The sequence below is a fragment of the Macrobrachium nipponense genome, chromosome 1 (genome assembly GCF_015104395.2).
Source record: "Macrobrachium nipponense isolate FS-2020 chromosome 1, ASM1510439v2, whole genome shotgun sequence".
NCBI classification, from domain to species: Eukaryota; Metazoa; Arthropoda; class Malacostraca; order Decapoda; family Palaemonidae; genus Macrobrachium; species Macrobrachium nipponense.
Genome location: NC_087200.1, coordinates 55,823,166 through 55,840,574, shown reverse-complemented (window position 1 = coordinate 55,840,574; position 17,409 = coordinate 55,823,166).

Below are 17,409 nucleotides of genomic sequence, written 5' to 3'. Positions count from 1 at the left end.
TCATTTGCTCTTTTTCCTCAAATATAATATATTAAATAATTATTACACAATAGAATTCTTTCAGTGTTGTTCATCACTGAGAATTTAAATTCTCCAAAGGTATACATATATATATGATTTATATTATACACCCCCATTTTTTTCTCTCATTCAGATATGAACCCCGTAACATCGTTGAGGTGGTTCGATCTGGCCATGTCATCTGGGTGATGTGTTCCGTATCGAGGGACGATTTACAGCAGCTAAGTATGTTGAGCTGCTGCAAACCTCCTTCTTGCCTTCGTTACGAGAAAGGAATTTTCCCTTCCCACCAGGGCCCATCCTGTTCACACTGCTCACGTTGTTCAAGAGTGGTTTGCCAGACAGGATAACCTGCTTCTTCTTGAATGGCCGAGCAAAGGAGCAGATATGAATGTGATTGAACACGTGTGGGCCCAGATGGTGAACACATGGAAAATGGAACATGAGAGAACAACACAGCAACTCATGGCTCACATAAACTCTCAGTGGAAAATTTGTAGACGGAGACGGCAGCAAATTTTCAACCTTGTTTATTCGATGCCCGACAGATTGAGGGAAGTGACTGAGAGAGAGGGTGGATGGTTAAGGTATTCGATTGTATTATATAAATGTTATATTTTTTGTAATAGGACCTAAAATGTTCTAATTTTGTTCTCACTAGTTATTTGATTATATGTTTTAATAAACATAATTCACAACAAGTTTTATTATAACCATGATATTCTTGATATAATATTCGAAGTATCTGTAAAAAAAAATGGCATAATGCCTCCATACAATATTGAGAGTATTGCAGTAATCTTCCTAATCACCGTTTCTTGTTAACAGCATTGAATTATAGAACTGAATGACTCGCTGAGCACTGTTATCATACAGTGAGGTCGGTAACAGTATTGGCAAATTGCCTTACCTGTATACTTTGTTCTCTGTGGTGTGGCCGATACAGATATGATACTTCGCCACATATTTTCGCTTATTAGCTTCTTGAAGTCTATTAAAATAGTTTCCATTATTTGAAATGTAATGCTTTATATCCTACTGATATTTTCATTGTATCTTTGGTTTGAAACCTAAGTTATATGAACAAGAGTAAAAATGTGGCATATTTTTTGGCCGTCTTTGACGTTTCTGAGTATAGGGGTCATATGCTCTGTGGAACTTTTTAAAAGGTAACTGTCAAGGAAAGCCCAAATGACTTCACCTATCACCTGAGGTCAACGAAATATATAGTCTATAATATATCAGTGCATACATAATTTTATAAAAAACAACAGTTAACGCTTAAAAGGTTAACCACGTCATATGACGTGTTGCAGAAGTCGTCCCACACATGTTTACGTCATGTGACGTTCTTGAGTTTTTAATTTTGTGTGCCTTCATAGCTTATTGTATCGATATTGGTTCTGTACTACTTAGTGCCTTATTAGAGGTCTTGCTGGCCGTTTGCACTGCTCGTCTTCCATTTGTATGAACTGCGCGGGGGAGGGGAGGTAAGGGTGGCCAGGAGGTTGTCAGAAACGTCAAACCAGCTAATCCTGTGTGGCAAAGGATTGGTGGCGATAATTATTTGCCGCACACCTTCGATTTTGATGGTAGTATATATCGGGAATAAAGTTTTCTTAATTCTATTTTTAATAATTCTATAATGGAACTGAATGAAGAGAGATCCAATCGTTAATTTCATGTTATGAAATGGGGTAATATATCAAGCGAACACTCAAGGGAACAAGAGTTTATGACATTACAGTATCAGAGATGAGAAATTTCTTTGCTTTGGTTAATGCTTATGGGTGTTGTCAGGAAGGGCAATCTTCGATATTATTGGGTCACTGATCCTCTCCTGAATACACTAATGACATATCAGAACTGCATACTGAGCGCAGGGGTTTTTCTTATCACTAAGTAAGCTAGTATAGCTGAGAGAGAGATGTATTACATCTAAGTTAGCTAGTATAAGAGAGAGAGAGAGAGGAAACGCACTGCAACCAATGCTGTAAACTTGGCTTACGTGATAAGGTTAAACTATCCTTTTATGATGTTCGTGATTTCGGCTATACCAATATAACTTTAAAATGTTGATCAATTTTAAGTATTGTGTAATGAATATGACCGATATATAATAATAGACACGGTTGTAAGATAACGTCTTGGCCGAAAGTTAAATGGAACCTTAATAAACAAACTTATATTACAAGTGAGACAACAATCTTCATTACAACGATATAAACTGCTCAGATTTTTTTTACTCCGTGTGTGTGTGTGTGTGTGTCTTTCTCCAACCATTCCTAATAACTCCGCCCACCAAACGAACTCCAGAACTTATTGGTGGAACTCTTGTTAGCAGAGAAGGGGTTCTTCCCCCCATCTCCCTCAGTAAACACTGTTACCATGTAATTTTTCGAAGTCTCGCAAGACGGTGTACCAGGGAAACCTGTGTCCAACTGTACATACGTACACACACACACACACACACACACACACACACATATATATATATATATATATATATATATATATATATATATATATATATATAATATAAGCGAACCCCACAGGAAAAATAATTGGTAGAAATTTGTAGCCTGCGATTTTCTGCTTATTATTCTTCCCGTGGTATTCGCTTATATTATATATAAATATATATATATATATATTATATATATATATTATATATATATATATATATATATATATATATATATATATATATATATATATATATTATATATGATATAAGCGGGTTTTTGCTGTTGGACATTATGGGTTCCTTTTTGATAGTGTGTTTATCAGATTTGGGATTACTTGTGAGGATTCAGTGGGTAAAGATTATATTTTGTTTAGTGAGGAATTTTTAATATTTGACTATGAGATTGCGTATATTAATTAATGACCGATTTGTGTGGTAAAGCAAGACTTTAGTTATTCTATGATCATGTAGACTTTTTAAATACGGACACACGATGACTTTAGAGAATTCCCAACTTCACGTGATGGTAACGATGGAAACGACTTCGTTCTATTATAGTACCAGAGGTCGAGTCAAGTCTACACACGAGTGGTGATGCTATGGACTGCCTTTGCAGCGGATGAGATGTTGTCGGTATATCGTCTCAGGATATGTTCTGGGATAAATCAGGAGTCTACAATCTTCTACGAGTCGGGTACAAGTCGCACTTGCATGGAAGTCACGGGATATTTCCTTGACAACGGGGTGGTGACCATGTTTCCTTCAGTAGAAAACGTCGAATCTACAGTTTTGCGCGAGGGGGTGTTGGATACACTCACGAGGGTCGCAGACGCTGAATAATGGCGCGTACTGAGTTATTTTGAGATGGTTTACGTACTCGACCTGCGTCTACAACTATTCGTCGAGTTCTGCTTATCTTAGTGACGGGGTTGAGTTTTTCATCAACGAACGTTACACAATTTGTGCGTTAGGAGTTCTTAAACTTCTGTGCATCCGGCGAGGCACAAGGGTATCAGCAATGAAGGTAGCCCTAAATCATGTGTCAAACTGAAACATTGTGCATTAGTTGTTGATGTGGTGTGCGACAGGAGTGCACAAAGGACGTAGGTGGCCGAGCCGTATTAAAAGAAGAAATTAATGTGTTAGTGAATTACGTGATATCAGCTTTTCTAACTTGGATACAGAGAGCACCTAGAGATAGCCTTCTTGGAAACGAAGGAATTTGATGTGTATGCATTGTGGTGCTGAAAGCTGTTCAAACTGTTGCCATGGGCGATCTTAGGGTGTGGCGGATGTGTACATCCGTTTGTACGTGCATGATAGGTCCGACCGCTCGAGACACTTAAGAGTAAGCACACATTCCTTTGAGATAGGGAGGAAGGCGGTTCAGGGGACATCAGGTGCTGGGGCAAGACCCATCAAAAGTTATGGCAAATATTTAAACGACTTAGAAATAGTTGCCTTTGAAAAGAGAGAAGTGTGAAGTGTATACATTTATTTAACATTGCATGGTGGGGAATATAATGGATCTGTCTCTTTGTTTCAGTTTGACTATCGGAATGTAGAGGTTGACAATTTGAGACTTTGGGTGATTACTTAGACTAATTCAGGAGAGTGGAATGATAACTTACAGTTCTTTGTGGGTCAGACTTGGTTTTTTTAAATATGACTTATTAATCACTTTGTTCCATTTTATGATCATCTGGTTTGGGAAATAAATAGCATATTTTTGTATTAATGTGAACTCATTAGCCTAGTTTGGCAATGCTTGCAGAGAGAGGCCAGCCGCTATTGGCAGGTAAGAGTTGCAGCTTGTGTATTTTTGATAGAGGGGGTAATATATATATATATATATATATATATATATATATATATATATATATATATATATATATATCCGGGGGGGGTTTAGCCGTTGATTTTTTAACGTGGCTATCAGCCCCTTGTTGTTTTTCGGTCTGGCTTATGTCCAAAATATCTAGATAATTACCATTACCTACTCAACTTTGCATCGTAAGCAAACAGTAGAATTTAACTGATCGCGATTAACGTTTCCTTTGCTTGTGAATATTAACGAATCTCTCTTGAGGACGCCAGCACTAGCCACATATTCAAGCCAACGAAATGACCGAGGAATACCTCTGCAATGGTAGTAAGCTGTTCAATAAAACTGGACATCGTTCCCTTGGACAGGCTGATGGCTTTGGTGCAGCCTGATGCATCTGGGCTTTTGCTGAATGGTGTCGGGTTGAGGAGGACACAACACTCGAAGTGTCAGGAAACCTCTGGGGATTGATAGAGGCGTACAATAATTGTCATTTTCTTGGTTGTGTGAGTAATAATTAGTGTATTAGGAGAACATTTACTAATGGGTTGTCGGTATGGTCCAGAAATAGGAAGAAAATGAGTGTGAAAGAATATGATTTTGATATTATTATTATTATTATTATTATTATTATTATTATTATTATTATTATTATTATTTCGGTATATGAGACGTATTCACATGGAACAAGCACACCAAAGGGACCATTTACTTGAAATTCAAGCTTCCAAAGAATGTTGGTATCAACCTCCCACCGCTACAGACCCCACACCGCAGTAGTAACTGATCGCGATACAGAACCAGTGATTTTCATCGTCCGAGGGAGACGTTAACCCGAGACATCTGAGCAGTATATCACGACACTAGAGACCATACCAGCTTGGAAGTGATTAGAAAATGCTGTGGTAAATCATTTAAATGCGAAACGCTCTATATGGAAGGCATGGCGTTCTTGAAGTATTGGAGAATGGAGAATCTTATGGGAATGTGATAGGAGCGAGGCTTGATTGCTAGAAATGAATTGGATGTTTCCAAAGAGGTTTTACAAGTATACTTAGAAGGTGGAGATGGCAAGGAAAATAATCGCGACTGTCTGAATGGAAGGGCAAGTACAAGGCTGCCGTGGTAAGAGGAGGAGTTTCCGGAGCCGTCTTTACTCATTCTATTCGGTGAAAACAAAAGTTATGTGGATGAGTGTTGAGGGTGGCGAGGAAAGACTGAAATTAAGACTAAATGATTTCATAAGAAGGAAATGAAAAAGGTATATATGGAGGAAATAGATGAAATAGGAGCTCGGGAATGATACGTGAATCTGGAAGAATTAGGTAAGGAGTATTTGTGGCAGAGGGATAGATGAAGGGGATAATAACAGTAAATACTTGGATGGGAAAACCAGAGGATGAGTAAAGTCAGGAGATAAGATCTGGTATACATGTATACAGAATGGTGGATATGGAAGTCAAGAAAGGGGCAAAAGAAAGTCAAGTCCGGTTACAAAGAGAGAGAGAGAGGGGGTGGGGGGAGATGGGGGGAGAGGACGAGTGAGAAATTTGAAGAAGAAGAAAAGATTGCTCAACCGGAAGTGAATGCAAGAGAAAGCTTGATAAACAAACGATCTCAGAGTCCGAGGTCAAAGGAAAAAGATGCTGTGTGAAGGGAGGGTAGTTCCGCGCTGCTTGGCTGACCATTGAAAACTCTGGAAGATAAAAGGGGTCACTATGAATAAGAGAATGCTGGACTGTGACAGTTAATAAGTTGAAATGGAAAGGCGGTGTGAGTAGATGGGATTGCAATAAGATTGCTCTACTTAAGGGTGATATTACGATTCAATGCGTGGCAGGGTACATAATGAGAAAATACGATGGACGACGGGAGTTGCAGGGGGAAATCACTCCCGGTCCACGAAAAGAAGAGGGTGTCTATGAGAAGTTTGTAAGTAATAGAAAAAAACTGTATGTAGCATTCATGGTCTTAGAAAGAGCTTATAACCAATAGGGAGACAATATGGACGGTACTAAAACTGAATCTTGTTAAATATTGGTGTCGTTGAAAACTTTTAGATTTTCATCTGATAGAAGAGAAGTGCATATTAGAAAATGCAAATGGATAGTAACAGTTCTGCCAATGAAATGGGCCTGAGACGAAGGTGCGTCAAGTTCTCGTGGCTCTTTGGTTAACATATTTGTGGATGAAATGTCCTGATAAAGAAGAAGAAGAGGGAAAACAATAATACTTGTAAAGTTTAGAGAGAGGAAACGTGATACGAAACGAGTTACGAACGGAGATGGTAGAAAGTTCATACTTGCAGATGACAGTAGTAATTGGAAACTAGGACACGGTTTGGAATCGTTCGGAAGATCAGTGTATAGGAAAACCAGGAAAATGGAGCTAAGGATGTTAAAATGATTGGTAGAAGAAAAGAAGCATGTACGTGTCATACAAATTCTGTCTACTGTCAGCAGAGGACAACGCTTGTACACTGCCTAACATGCAAGAGAGAGAGAGAGAGAGAGAGAGAGAGAGAGAGAGAGAGAGAGAGAGAGAACGAATTCCTAATGATAGAGTTGATCACAACTTTCAGGCGCGAGATTCAAAAGTTTTGATGGGAAATCTCGAGGAATAATTCGTAAATATTATAACTTTAAATAAATTCCAAACACCGCCCAAGTTCTGATGAGGTGGAAATGTAGGAAGGAGGGAGGCCTTCCTTCCCCAATGGCTTTCTGGAAGGTGCCACTCACTCGCGGCTCATCCTTTCAGGAGGCGATGCATTCAGTTGCGGGAATTTCCGCTTCACACCTTTTCGCCTGTTCCCCTTGTAGGAGATAGCGCCGTCAGTGCGCCTCATGCGGTGCGCTGTGGGCATCGCTGAAGTGGGGGTTTGTAGCGTCTCTTCTTTTCCTCAGTCTTGCTGTCGATCATCTCTAACGATTGCATCTCTGTGCAGTTGTGTGGTTTTCTCCCAATGTCAGCTTCGAGCCTTAGTCGTGATACTTCACCTCACTTATGACCGGATTTATTGTCAGTGTGTCGCGCGTCGAATGGTTTTTGTTTGTTGTGATTGCCTCAGCACTCCGCTTCAAATCCTGTCAGTCTTGTCACCCTAACAGTCTCTTCATAGATATTGTGTATTAGCTACATTCAAATCTACTGCCTAATTCATTAAAGCAGAACTGATACTTGACTGCAATGGCCAATGTTTGCTTGCTTGTGCATGCAATTGTGTTAGCCCGAATGCAAAGGAAAGGTTTACTTATGTAATGTCAACTAAACTTCGTATGATGTCCTCTCCCGTGTAGTATTTTTTTAGGAATATTTCTTTCGCCATTTTGAGGTTTCAAACTTGACAACTGAGACCTTTCGTATTTAAACATTTCAGAAGCGTTCTCTGTCTCCATTCTCGCTGGCACTGAGTCACAAGCAGTTCATCTGAACAACGTCCCTGCTTTTGTTTGTTTGTTTGAAACCCTTTCTCTCGGCAGCAGAATACTTGATTTGGCTCTTGCTAGCTCCCGAGTGAAGCAGACATTCTTTTTTTATAGTTAACAAAGTATCAGCTGTCAGGCACTTCAATATGTTTTATATTCTATTTTATATTTTTGACTTTCTGAAACGGAATAAATGGGAAATTTACGTTATTTACACCAGTTCTGTAAACATTCGGTTATGATTTTTGCAGTCATTTTCCAAAATCGTTTTCGGTTTCCTTGGAAGAACAGTTTGAATCCGTGTTAACAGTTTCCATTTTGAGTGACGGCGGCATGTCCACTCAAAACAAAATTGGTTATCAAAGCTGCACAAAAATAGACAGAAATCCCATTTTACATATCTTGAAGAAATTTAATTATCTAGCCCGTCTTTTAGTACTAAGTCCTACCACACTTAAGGACATGTTTTTCTTTATAACTGACCTAGTTAATTCAATTCACAAACGCTTCAGAAACCTTTTAATAAAACGTGGTCAGTGAGTATGCTATGCCAACTTCCTCAAAATCAGATGCAAAAAATAAAGCTAATAATTCTAATACCGGGCGCAAACACACACACACACACACACCCAAAGAGTTATAATTTGTATTGCAATGATCCTTGCTAACTTTGACTTCCGGTGGCCTTCCCTGCGCACTCCATGGGAAAATGGTCATTATTTTCTTCCAAATTGGCCAATTGCTACTTGCCCAGGATACGCTTCGTGGCATTTTCGGTTAAATACTTTGGAAAGGAGCAAAGCACCTTTGGGGAAAGGCATACTAGCAGAGGCTAAATTTAGCACATCACTTGTGCAACATGATGACGTGACGTCCATGAGTTTTGTGATCATCTCTTACCCAATTATTGGTAACGCGAAATGGTTTGCACGAACTGTCTTTATATAGAAGTAATTCCCAGTGGATATTATTTCCGCTAGTGATGATATCAGCAGAGGGAGACCTTACCATTCTTCCAAGTCGTTTCGGAATACGCGCCGGACCTGTGTTTTTTTCTCTTTTATCAGAAGAAAATCAGTAATCCCCGGATTTTATTGTTCAGAATCTGTTTCCCCTTTGTCATTTAACTTTGGAATCTTTCACCTGGGTCTTTTTACCATGACCCTTTATAAACCAGATATCTATATGAGGTGAGTTTACTATTTCATTCCCGGCAGAGTTGTGTCATTCGCCTTTCTACGTTGCTTTTCGACTCTTTGGGTCAGAACCGGACAAGGATAAGGGCGCTGGGTTGGCCGCTTCATTGAACTCGACTCTACCGTGAAGAAAATGTAAGTGCTTGCGGTGGCGCCAGCAAAGTGAAAGATTCATCTCTGAATAACTTGGTTTCAAAATAAATGATTCTATCGAGTAATAACATAAATCAGTTAGATGAACTCGAGAAACTTCATGTTCCAGACAGAATGGATTTTGCTTTGTACGTGAAGCCTAAGGAATATGGAAAAAATTTTTTTCTTCAGGCAATTGGTAATTAAAGATGAGCCATCAATTTTGTTAACCTTTTTTAGAATTCGAGCTCCGACCCTTTCTCAACCTTTGTGAAAGCAACAGCCCAATCAAGTTCTGGCGAGAGAGAGTCACTCAAAGCATTGACAGAATGCTTCGGCGCAATCGAGTTCTCTGTTCAGCACCTAAGCGTATAATCAAGGCCATCTAAAATAGATCTATCTTTCGGTTGTTTCGGCATAATGCTGTATGAGCCGTGGCCCATGAAACTTTAACGACGACTCGGTGGCAGCCGTTGCCAGAAGCACGGTTATGGCTAAGTTTAACCTTCAATAAAATAAAAACTAGTGAGGCTAAAGGGCTGCAACTTGCTATGTTTGATGGTTGGAGGGTAGGTGATCAACATACCAATTTGCAGCCCTCCAGCCTCAGTTGTTTTTAAGATCTGAGGGCGGACAGAAAAAAGTGCGGACGGACGGACAAATAGCCATCTCATTTTTTTTTTTTTTTTTTTTTTACAAAAAATTAAAGTGATGACATCTCAGCGCTTCAGAGATGAGCAAGATTAAGGGTAGAGACAAGAAAGGAATCCTAATTTAGAAGAAGGACGATTTCTCACTAGTGGCGATCGTAAAACAAGAGAGCAACAAAAGTTTTGTACTAAATTCCGAGGAGAGAAATTTACTGCAAGGGGAAAGTTCAAACAAGAAAGGCGAGGGCTATACACTAAAAGTGTTTACTTCCTGCAACTCAGTGGTGGAGTTTACCATTATCGTCAGGTTAATTTGTTCTCAAATCTATCGTTCAATTGTTGCATCAAGGTTCAACAATCACTGACGGAATCACTAATCGCTAAGATATCGGCGGCAGGTGCTGGGGGGGACGAAATGAAACTCATAAGATGGAAGTAAGTCTGATCATGAATATTGAAAGTGGTGGTGTAAAAGTACTGGGAACAAAAGCACGAAATTACACGTAACGGACACTTGTAAAAGTAGTTGTAGGCGCTAGCGGATCCAGGAGGGGGAGGGGGCCATCTGGGCACGTGCCTGCCCCTCCTCCGTGAAAAATAATGACAAAATAAAAATGATGAAGATTTAGATAATAATAATATAAATGAGAAATATAGAAATAGCGAATATATACAAATATACCGTATAATACTATATAATATATATATAGAATATATAATAGATATGTATAGAAATATACATATATACTGTCTGTATGTATGTATAATATGAAGATGTGGCGCCCCCCCCCCCCCCACCCTCCAATGAAATTTTTCTGGATCCCCTAGTGGTTGTAGCTTTAGATCAATTGTTTTAACTGAACCTTTGGCAACTAAACATTTGGTGGGTCATGTTCCTTTGACACACACACACACACACTAACACACACACACACACACACACACACATATATATATATATATATATATATATATATATATATATATATATATATATATATATATATATGCGTGTGAATTTTTATAACATCACCGTGAGTCATATACATACATCGAGCAACAAATGTCCTTTGATATCCAATTCGCTCTAACTCGGAATTAATATATTTTCATATATGTTAACCCGTGGGCCGACAATTCCGCGCAGGACAATTCAGCACAAGGACTATTCAGCGCAAAGACAATTTGGCGAAATATTTGGCGAAATAAAGCTAATGTATGGAAAATTAAGAATACAGTGATCAAATTATTTTTTATTAGTAAATTATTTTTGAAATGTAAAAAAAAAAAATGAAATATGATATTTATTGAAATAAGATACTGAAAATTATAATAATTTATTTCTGATTTGGCGACAGAAAACAAAACTAACTACTTGCAGTTAAAAGTATTGGTAATAATCTAAGATTGTTTACACTTTCAACCATCGAACAATTTACGGCTGTTATTTATGTTATAACAACAAGCGAATAATAGTTACTGGTTTTCTTCTAAGCTCGGACTGGATTATTTCCTTATCTGGAGTGAAGTTTTTTACAAACATTCGCCGAGCTAAAACAAAAACAAAAATGTCCCATGGAGCGAATTTTATCAGAGAAAGGTCGTGATCACATTCTATTAGATGTATTTTGCTATCGTTCAGATTTTCAAATGTGTTTGAAGGCACGTAAATAAGTGGTTGCTTTTTCATCTGGCTCAGTGCATATGGCGGAAAATACAGGCTTCAAATCTAACACAGTTATATTCGAAAACATTGTAAGATGTTGGTAGCCTTAGCTTTTGTGCCAGCTGATGATATTTGCGAGGTATTTGAATCTTTGCAAGATGTTATGCCTCCTGAAATGGAAGAGTTAACGAATTATTTCGAGGGTACGTGGATTAGTCGTCCCTTCCGACGCCGTAGTAGAGATGCTATTTTTAAACCTGAGTTATGGAGTACTTTTGATCGGGTGCAGGAGACCTACCAAAGACCAACAACTCATTAGAAGGGTGGCACCGAATCTTCAGTTAACATTGGGTTATAACCACCCAACCTTTTATAAGTTTGTGGAGTTTTTGAAATTGGATCAAGACAATGCAGAGAAAAGGATACTGAGAATCAGATGGACACGACGATTCCAGAAAAAAAGTAAATTATCAGATAATAGCTAAGGCAATAAAAACACTAGTTAGTAAACATAGAAATCGAACAAACAAATTGCAATATTTATAAAATATAAGGTACCTCACTGAATTACAGAAATAAATCAATATGAACATTTTAGTACAGGAATATTTCGTAGTATGTCATTTCAATAAATATTTGCGTCTACTTTTTAAAATTCACTATGGTGCAAATAAAGAATAAATCTGATGACTGTTTTCTTCGTTTTCCATGTTTTTATTTTATTTCGCAAATTGTCTTTGTGTTGAGTAGTCCTTGCCCTGACTCGTCATGCGCAGAATTGTCTCTAAGCTGAATTGTCGGTGCTCCATGTTAACCGAAGGGGAATTTTTGTCAACTAAAAAATTCCCCTTGAGTTAACATATATGAAAATATATTATTTCCGAGGATGAGCGAATTGGATATGAAAGGACATTTGTAGATAGATGCATATATATATATATATATAAATATATATAGATATTATTAATAGATATATATAATATATACATCATATATATATATATATATATATATATATTATATATATATATATATATATATATAGATATATATAGCATATAAAGTTCTCTTTACAACCAGCTAGCTAAGTTTAACCTCACACAATAAACTCGCTCACCAACATTATGACCTACCTACAACTACAAGACTAAAAAAAGGGCGATTGATAATAAAATGAAATTCCCATAGTTCTCCCAGGAACGTATAAATATGCCTTCTGCATGCATACCTTACAGAATTGAACTCAAGTTAGGGCACAAACACACATTCACATGCAAACAAACTCGATAATGTCACTGTAGTCCTGATTTCTCCTCTGTCCGCTGGTTCAAATCCGCGAGAGGACGAAATTATTATCAACTAAAAAATTCCCCTTTGGTTAACATTTATGAAAATATATTCTTCCGAGGTCGAGCGAATTGGATGTTAAAGGACATTTGTATCTTAATGCTTGTATATGAATCAGGGTGATGTGATAAAAATCCTTATTATTGTTATTATATATTCAGTTAATGAAACCTATTCATATGGAACAAGCCCACCAAAGGGGCGATTGACGTGAAATTCGAGCTTCCTAAGAATATTAAGGTGTTCATTAGGAAGAAGTTAGAGGAAGTAAAGGGAATTACAGAGGGAAGATAACAAAAAAATACCGTAAAGTAAGAGAAATTACATTATGCAGTATATGTATAACAGGTTGAGAGCACAGTATATACGAACATACAAACATTAAAAAAAAAGTATGTTTAGTTGTCCTTTGGAATTGGCCAAATTACATCTTTTATTTAAACCTATAGAACTGACATTTTTCTCTAATGTGCTGTTAGAATTCAGTCGATTTTCAACACTGAGTAGTAACAGTATCATAATCTTTAGCGTGGACGGAGATACCACTGTCATTCTTTCCATATTTTAGATATTTTTTTTTTTGTATGTTGTTCAGTTCTCTTCTTCATTGCATTGACTTTCACCAACATAAAATTCGTCATACGAATCACACGGGATTTGATATACTCCGCTTTTGGTATTGACGGGAGAGTTTTAAATAGTTGCGATGGCTTTGTCTTGTCAGCCATGACTACATATCTTTGTAAAACAACTCACCTCAATTCAGGTAACCAGAGTGCCACTTTTTGCTATAGTTTTCGTAACATCACTAATGAACGACGTATATTTCTTCAAAGTGGTCACCGTTATTGTGATATCGGTTTATTATATAAATACTTTGCCTATTGAAAATTAATTAAAACTTCTTGCGTGCAAACAATGTAACTCAGGTTAGAAAAGTGGAACTTTTCTCGTATTTACTTCAGCCTTTTGAGTATTCATGTATCATGTATTTGTGTCAAGAAAATCATCGCTTAAAAGAGAGCTTTGTAGTTATCAGTTTTCCTTTCACTGAACTTTGCAAGGAAGGTTTGATCCATTTTATCGATGATGATATTACTTCAGTTAATATCTGAAGAACCCAGCACCTAGTTAGCAGCTGAAGACTTTCTGACAATACGTAATTCAGAGACCATGAGACGTATCACTGTTGTTCACAATGACATTTTGAGACGCCTCACAAACACTCCTCACTACCACCCGCCACAGATGTTCACAGAAAACCACCTGACAATTTAAAATTCATTGTAAAGCGAACAATGTCCAGTCTGATCACTTGACTGCGAAACAGCAGCAATTGGCTCATACAAAGCGTCCTGAGGAGTGAAGCAAGAAGAAGATCTGAATTGTGGGGAAGATGGGAAAAGGTGTTTCTTCCCTAAATGACTCAATTTCTGTTTTTGCAAAATGTCATCTGCAGAATCTGTTATTATTATTGTATTACTACGATTAGTGTCATTCTGGTATTTTCCTTTTTTAATTATTACTGTGATTATAATCAGTAACGTTTTTTACAATAAATTTTTTAACTATTCTTAATTTTATTACGGTTATGACCATTATTTTGATTACCATCTTTTATACTACCTCAGCAAGTGTGGGTATTGCCGATTAATATCGTTTCTTTTTATCATGTTAGTTTATGTATCTAGACTGTGTTATTGTCTATTCTTTGTATATTCCATATATATGTCCTTGAGCTGATAATAAAAACTATTATTATTATTATTATTATTATTATTATTATTATATTATTATTTATTATTATCATTATTATTATTTGCATCACAAAGGAACTGCGGTCATTCAAGATAGTTACCTTCTTCATATCACTTTGGGTCAATAGATGATGATAATTAAAAAATAAATATTGAAAAACTATCAACGCTTCGCTTTCAGCCATTAAGTTTCCATGCGATTTTCACATGAATATCAACTACTTCTGAGAAAACCGTCAACAAATAAGTTACCTGAGAATATGTGACTTTATGCAGTACTTGCAGGATAGGCAGTCGGTGTGATTGTAGCCCAACAAAGTGTGTCAATTTTCAGTTTCACTTTATGACGTCCTCCCTTTTTCTTCCAATCCAGATGTGTTCTTGGGACCAGTGGACGGCTACGTGTTGGCACCAGTTGCCAGATTTTCCGGGAGATGGAACGTCCCTCTCTTGACCCCTGGGGGTCAACCGCTAGCCTTTGACTCCAAGAAGGACTACCCACTCCTTACAAGACTGAAAGGCTTTCATACTGAGGTGAGACAGTGCCGACATTTTTTTGGACAATTTTACTTTTCCTCTTACAAAATCGCTGGTAATGTTGTGCCATTAAATTCCCATTTAAAGAAAAAACTGCTAACCTTGCACTCTTGTGTGTGACTGTTTGTATTCACTGATCATAGATATTTAGCTCCTAGTGTACCAAAAGCGTTGAGCACCCGATTTTTCAAGTTTTTCGCTGATAGTTCTTCCAGCACATCTTAATTACATATTCTTAAAAACACGTTGCTTGATACTTCTTCCACCTCGCCAAGCCATTTGGTAACTCTAATCCACTTATTCGTCGACTCTAAATGCTATTATTATTTTCCATATTAAAAGATACTCCATAAGCATTCCATATGAACAGCTTCAACTGTTTGTTTCTAAAGTGAACCTAAATACTTCTGAAACCGAAGTATTACTACTGTGCCTGAGGCATAACCTGGCCAGACTTACACAACCTACAAACCAGTGACCCACCAGCGACTTAATAAACTGCATTTTATTCGAACTGTCACCACTGAGTTAATGTGATGGAAATGATAAGTAAACAGTCACGTCTGTAATAGCACCCTTGCTATTCATTTGAGAGCCCTGGGTTGGATCATATTCACTCAGCTTGGTTAACTGGAATGAAATGCTACATACTGAGTCCCTGGTAGGTCAAGAAGTTGGGTCAAACTCGCTGGTATGTGAGGTGTTCAGCCTGTCCTGGTACACCGGCCCATTATTCAAACTAACATGACCTCTTACTTACCCCTTGTTCTTCTTCTCTCATAGCCTTTCAGTCTCAACAGACGCTTCCCTTTCACCACTAACTCATAAAGTCCCGTAGTGCCCAGGTTTCTCTCCTTAAATAAGTCAAACTATCATACATTGTTTTCCTTAACACCTCCTCCGCACGAACTTAATACCTAGCGCTAAATCTTTCGCTCTCTATTTTGGCAATAAAGGGCCCAGGTCATGGGACGTAAAAACCTCGGACGGCCAAGGCCCATATTCCTAAGCAAGCACACACACACACACACACACACACACACACACACACACACACACACACACACACACATATATATATATATATATATATATATATATAATGTATGTGTGTGTGTGTGTGTGTGTGTGTGTGCTTGCTTAGAATACACACACGCACAACACACACACACACACATATCTATATGTATATATATATATATATATATATATATATATATATATATATATATATGTGTGTGTGCGTGTGTGTGTGTATTCTAGTGACTGGACACAGCAGCTTGTCATCTGGATCTCTCTCTACCCTCGCAAAATCCTCTTTATGAAACTAAAAGGACTTGAACTTCTAGAATCAGCCAATCAAAAGGAAAATGTCAGTGATCAGCACAGCTCACAAATGAATAGCGACTGAGGGAGAGAAAAACAGAGAGAGAGAAAGAGAGAACCAATATCAGCTCTTCTGTGTGGAAATCTGATTGACTTCATCAAACGTCACACCAACTCTGAGACGAAACAGAACGTTTTCAGCCTCATTGTACAAGTTTTTATTTTTCCCTTTCGGGTCATAAAAATGTCTCTAACGAGGAATTTTGTGTCGCTCTCGGGAGAGCAGAAGGAAATATTCGAGGCAGTCGGTAAAAAGACTTGTAATCCCGCGCAGGAAAAACATCCCAATCAGAGGGTATTGTTACATTTTTCCCCTCGAAGCCAAAAGGGGATTTAAGCGCAGAGCCGATCAAAGAACTTCATTTTTAGTTTGTCGCGTTATGGGGTGGGGGGAGGGGAGATATTCTCGCTGCCTTTTGATATGAATCACAGGTGCCCAATTACCCATCAAATCTGTTTTTTGTCTCTAGGTTCAGTGTCCAGTATTCAAGGACTATGAGACCAGTAATTCAATAAGCATTTAAAGAAATAACAAAACAGAAGAAGCGACTAACATGTGAGAAATATTTCCAGTCCTACAGAAAGCTTTCAGTAACAATTGGCTGGCTTTGAAGGCCAGCATCTGTTCACAATGAAAAAATAGCATATGAGGATCGTTTAGAATATAATTGAAAGGCTATTTTGTTTTTTTAACAGAGTGCGTCGTCTGCTGTAAACAAACCATCGTCATGGGAACGGTTTTGTCTGATTTTAAAACACTCAGAGCTACATTATGGAATAAAATAAAACGAAACATGAAACAGCCACAATGAATACTCTAGCTCAGTGGTTCTCAACCTTTTTATGACCACGCCCCCTCTAAAAGTAGGTCCTTCCCTCCACGCCCTCCTTGCATCTGTGAGAAAAATTCCCGCCCAGATTTAAAGGAAAATGAAAGAAAAGACGAGAAAGAGAAGGGGTTTTGAGGGATAAGGAGGGAGGTCAATCATTACAAAAC